General features: G+C 47.8%; 2 pseudogenes; one reads left to right on the top strand and one right to left on the bottom strand.

Annotated features, from left to right (window-relative positions):
* The first annotated feature begins 329 nt into the window (after positions 1 to 329).
* LOC121456943 lies at positions 330 to 4,883 on the top strand (annotated as a pseudogene).
* LOC121456944 lies at positions 3,265 to 4,300 on the bottom strand (annotated as a pseudogene).
* Positions 4,884 to 5,939: the final 1,056 nt, after the last annotated feature.

The following is a 5,939-nucleotide window of genomic DNA, read 5'->3' as shown; positions in this document are numbered from 1 at the left end:
AGACTTAGGCATCTAACAACAATAATTAACCCCTGATTTCTTTTAGGAAAACAGATTTAAGAAGATTTTATACATTATGTACCAGTTATTTAGAGGTGTTCCTTATAATCAACTGAAAATGGATGTTTTTTGTTTGTTTGTTTGATAGATTGATTTTTTTAAAGAAACAATATTGCAGGACTGGAGATATAAATTTAAAATCAACTCAAATTTACATTATACCCTTTTTTAACAGGTCCAGGAGCAGCCTGCTCCTCTGGCGGCCTGGGTAGGCTATAAGGCCATGGCGGTGTCACTCGAGGTCCTCAGTAGGATTATCCTGCTACCATATGTCTTGGTTTGCTGTTCTTGCTGGAAGGGCAGAAGATCTTTTAAACTGAGTTGATCAAGGGGCTGCAACAGCTCTCAGAAAGGAAAATACCAGCTGTTATGCCCAAATTCACGAAGTCCCCACAAAAGCCAACAAGGAAACCGAGTACCATATGTAAAAGCAAAGAGCCTTTATTTTAATCCAGTTTGCAAGCTCAGTCTCTCTGCATGTCCAGTGTATTGGAATAACTAGAGCACCCTGAGCTCAATTAGAACAGCGTTTTTATAGTAGTAAAGGTGGGGGTGAGGGGTTTCTGAGGTTTTAAGACACCTGACTGGCTGACATTTGTCTAGGGTGTCCTGGTGAAAGAACACTGGCAGGTGATCCATCTACATGCTTGGAATGCCAGGCATTTCCTTTGAATGATCTGTTCTTGGGTAAGAGACAGGTAACTCAGCTTGTGGTTCCTCTTGCAGCCAGGCATTGCTTCAGGGTAAACTACTGAGACTCGGGCCTCTTATTAAATTTATCGAGGGCCGGCTACTCTGGCAGGTGATAATGGTTGGAAATAAAGAACTTCCTTTGGGTGACCTGTCCATACATAGCTTATCATGGCTGGCCCCCACACCAGTAACATCTTTTATAGCAAAAATACTGACTATCCGGAACTTTGCCAGCAAAACACAGATTCAACATACCAGACTGGACCTAAAGCTGACGATATTTCCCCAGCTGCTGGGAAGATCCAGCATCCAAAAGCCACCGTCACAGCTGTCACAGCAAATGTGAAAGAAGGATCCAGGCCATCCGGAGAGGCCTCCCATCCCACTGAACATGCATCTGTCCCTAGGCCTTCATCACAGTTTGTTCGAAGGAAAATGTCAGAGCCTGATGAGGAGCTGCTGTTTGATTTTCTTAACAGTTCCCAGAAGGAGCCGACTGGGAGAGTGGAGATTAAGAAAGAGAAGGGCAAAGTGCCCGTCTTTCTAAGCTCTCAGTCCTCAAGCATCGGTTCTGTGGACACAAGTGTAACCACCACCAAGGCCACTGAAGAGAATCCTGGGAGCCAAAGTCCTGAAGGGAACAGTTCTGATTCTGTGCCTGCAGGCCACCAGGGATCCTCGAAGGAAAGCACGGAACACAGCCCGGCACCTACCGATGGGAACAGATTGCATGAATTGTCTCATCTCCACCTGGAGAATCAGTTGCTCAGGAATGAAGTCCAGCCTTTAAACCAGGAAATGGCCTCAGTACTTCATTGGTCCAAAGAAACTCAAGAAGAATTAAATAAGATAAGGGCAAGAGTTGAAAAATGTAATGTTGACCATTCAAAAAGTGATCAAATATCTCGGGAACTAGGAGCCCAAGTTGATGACCTTACTGAAGCAGTGGCTGCAAAGGACTCCAGCTGGCTGTGCTCAAGGTGCTGCTGCAGAAGGCTGGCAGGTGCTGAGTTCCCGCAGGGTAGCACTGGAAACCTTGCAGAGTGAAAAGCCACCAATAATGGAGGATCACAATGAAGGCAGTAGCCTACAGAACCACGCTCTGCAAACTCTTCAGGAGAGGCTGCATGAAGCCGATGCCACTCTGAAGAAAGCAGGAGAGCTACAACCAGATGCAGAGTGAATTCACTGCATGCCTTAATAAAATGGAAGCAGAACGTCAGAATTTGGCAGAAGCCGTTACTCTGGCAGGAAGAAAGTACTCTGAGGAGAAGAAGAAGGTTGATGAGCTCCAGCAGCAAGTCAGGCTACATAGGTCGGGCTTGGAGTCTTCTAGGCAGGAATTAGTTGACTACAAGCAGAAAGCTACACAAATACTGCAGACTAAAGAAAAATTGATAACCAGTTTAAAGGAAGGCTCCAGTTTTGAAGGCCTGGATAGCAGTACTGCTGGCAGCATGGAGCTAGAACTTGGACGTGAGAAGGAGATGCAAAAGGAGGAGACCCAGAAGCGGATGGGCCAGATACATCAGTTGAGATCTGAGTTGCAGGATATAGAGGCTCAGCAAGTGAAGATCTACAAGACCAGATAGCTAGGCAGAAAGCCTCTAAACAAGAGTTGGAGACCGAGCTGGACCGGATGAAACAGGGATTCCATTAGGTGGAAGAAGATCTGCATAGAACAAAGAACACCATACAACGCAGAATTAAAGATCGAGAGGAAGAAATTCAAAAACTAAGAAACCAGCTTACCATTCATTTACAATGTAATAAAGGTTACAGGTAAAAAGCTACACTTGGAGCAGAAAAGGCCCTATTACACAGATGTACAAATCTGTACAAAGCTCATACAATGGTTCCTACCTTGTCTCCTGTTAGCCAGGTCTAGCCTGGAGCTCTGAATTACCAGACAGCACTACTGGGTGGTGGTGGGGGTATATGGGGGTAGGGGGAGCCTCCAAACCGACAGCTTGGCAATGTCCTCCTGATACGAACCTGGTCCTTGCAAAGTAGAGTCTTTTCCTGTTCAACGTGAGCCACCCTAACTGGTCATATTTTTAAGAAACTGCCTCGTGGCACACACAAAAGTTGATGCCACAAGAGGGCAGCACAAGATTCTATAGCTCTGGATTCCTCCTGAATGTGTGTGACTTCACATGAAAACAGCCCGAGGCAATGGAGGCAGAGAGAGAGAGAGAGAGAGAGAGAGAGAGAGAGAGAGAGGGAGGGAGGGAGGGAGGGAGGGAGGGAGGGAGGGAGGGAGGGAGAGAGAGACAACGAACGAACCAGGGCAGTCTGCTTAGGGCCTGGGGAGCCTTTTTCTCCACACTTAGGGGTTCTAACTCAGGTCTCTAACTGGTACTTTAGCCCCACCCCTAGTCTCAATATTACATATTAGAGGCCCAGGAGACTTTCTGAAAGACGATACTGCACACACAGAAAGTTTCCTCCCGAGTTCATTAGCCCCTTTGCCAGCCTCCACCCATCCCACCCACTCCATAGCCAAAAATATCAAATCAATAAGGAAGCTGTGGGCTTCTTGCCTGGCCAAGCCTCCTTTGCGTATTTCTTCTTCCTGGGTTCATTGACAGCTTCAGGGCTATAGACTGCAGGGTTTGGTGTGGGGTTTATGGTCATTGCCGACGGCACAACAGGAGTCAAGTCCATATCAGGAGCAAGGTTCGGGCATGGCATGGGCAAGCCACCGCTGAGTGCTGTCCCATGGATGCCATGCGGTTGGGAGCCTGTTTCACTATGTGTGGGGGGCACATCCCCCCCCCCCCATAGTCCTCCGCTGAAGGCAAAGTTCTGTATGCGCCTGCTTCCTGTCTCCTTCAGGAAGACAGAGCCAGAGCCCTCCATGCGTTTCTTCTTGACTGGAACCACTGCAGTCTGCACCATGTTCTGGAAGCCTCCGACAGAGGGATCCACATCTTCTGAGTTGATAATTTCATCGTCCTCACTGAAAGTCACCTGTGAGTTCTTCCTCTTCCTCTTTGGTCTCTGAATGTCCAGATTTCCCTCCTCAGTAGTGAGAGCTGAAATCCGTTTGCTGTGGGCAGTGTTGAACTCTGTCAGGTTATCAAGCTCAGTCTCCTTTTCTGGGAATTCCCGCAAGCCCTTGAGTTCATCATCCCCTCCACCCATCTTCTCGTCTCCCTTAACAGCTGATGGAAATGTCTGAGGCTTCTCTCGCAGAGTGTATGCCTTGTGGATGTGTCGAATGAGACCGCGGAATCAATGGGAATCTCTTGAGGCTTGTGAGGTTCCACCCGAATGTGACCCAAGAAAGTGCCACGAGTGCTATTGAGATCTACCAAGAAAATTCTCGTCATGTGCCCCGTGGACTCCAGAGTGAGACTGGTGATCGATGGTGAAGTCAGACAAATCAGGATTTCTCCCAAATAAGTAATACTTCTCATCAATAATCAGTTTCTCAATTAGCTTGTCTCCTTTCACTACATCCAGATGCAAGCCAGGCGGGGGCTTGCCTGCCAAGTCGGGCCATCGGACAGAGACCCGAGCCGGAGTTCGCTGCTGCCTCCATCTTGCATCTCCCTCTCCCGTTTGGCGGCCCGAAGCACGCCCGGAAATTGGGGGGCCGAGAGGGAAGAGGCGGCCTCCCAGCAGCCTGTGCGCGCACGCAGACACGCACGCACAAAGCAAGAACCTTACCAACAAAACTTTAAGCAACCGCAGTCCGTCAGAGCTAGAAAGATGACTCCATCAGCTGACAGAGACACTCATCCAGAAGCCGACCATAGACGCCTCAGCACTGAAGAGAGCTCCTTAGCCTTCCAGCTAGAGCGCCTGGAGCTGCAGGTGCACTCTGCCTTCCCCGGGCCCAGCAGCGGATCCTCCATTAACGTGTCTGGAATTGTCAGTGGTGAAGGGACACGCCTGCAAAATGATCCTGTTCTTTTTAATGACACAGAAACTAATCTGGCAGGAATGTATGGAAAGGTACGCAAAGGTACCAGTTTAGTATCCGCCTGGGAATTTTTCTCCGAAGATGCCCCATTGCACGAGAGTTTGTAATTACCTATATGGCTTTGCTTCACCTCTGGGTCATGATTGTCCTGTTGGCTTAATCACCGGAAATGCACCATGACCAACCTTATGGCAAGTGAACGGAGCCATTGGTTCCCAAGGGTGCCTGCCATTGTCCAGAGCTGGGATCTGCAGAAAGACCAACACCTAAGACTGCTCGGAATAGTGCACAAGATGGTTTCGCGGTTGAATGCTTTTAATTTTAAGTTATTACTCTGGTTTCTGACTCTCCCTTATTTCCATGAGAATCTCTAAATGTAGGCAGTAATTTGACAAATTCGGCTCTGCTTTTTCTGAGTACAATTGCCCTAGATATGCAGAGAGAGAGAGAGAGAGAGAGAGAGAGAGAGAGAGAGAGAGAGAGAGAGAGAGAGGGAGAAAGGGGAGAGAGAGAAAGGGGAGAGAGAGAAAGGGGAGAGAGACCTGGAGTGGTTGTTCTGTAGAGACCTTTCTATATTTTAGGTGACACTGATTATAGGTTGTAATCAGGGAAACTAATTGTATTTAAGAATAAAAATAAAAAAAGATTTCTTTTAATAAAAAATCCTTAATAACACAAAAAATTGTTTACTTATTTTAATACTATGTGTATGATTGTTTGCTGCATGAATGCAGATGACCACACCCAGGCCTCAGGCTCTCTCAGACAGAGAGTGCAATGGAACCCCTGGAACTGGAGTTACTGATGGTTGGTTGTGAGCTACCATGTGGGTGCTGGGACTAGAACTCAGTTTCTCTGAAAGAGAAGCCAGTGCTTTTAACTGCTAAGACATCACTTCAGACAATGGACCCTTTAAAAATTAACAGTGCATAAATGTATTTGTGTGTAGATGTGGGGTGGGTGACCATGCACCACAGCCCATGTGGGGATCAGACAACAGCTTACAGCAGTCAGTCTTCTCTTTCCAGCACTGATCCCTGGGATTGGAGCTCAGGTCCTCAGGCGACATAGCAGAAACCTTTGCCCACTGGGCCATCTCACCGTCCCCCACACTTCATTCATTTGTTGATGGTTTTCTAATTTGCCTGACATCCTGACCCTTCAGTCAAGCATGTCAGCACAGCTACTCCACTGCCCTTTCCAGTCCACCTCTCCTCCCCACACCATGACAGCCTCCTCTACGCGGTTTCCTGCT

Source organism: Microtus oregoni, unplaced genomic scaffold (genome assembly GCF_018167655.1).
Source record: "Microtus oregoni isolate MIOR12 unplaced genomic scaffold, Mior012 000015F_ref0000493, whole genome shotgun sequence".
Lineage (NCBI taxonomy): Eukaryota > Metazoa > Chordata > Mammalia > Rodentia > Cricetidae > Microtus > Microtus oregoni.
The sequence above is the reverse complement of the archived record's forward strand: the minus strand, read 5'-3'. Positions and strand labels throughout refer to the sequence as shown.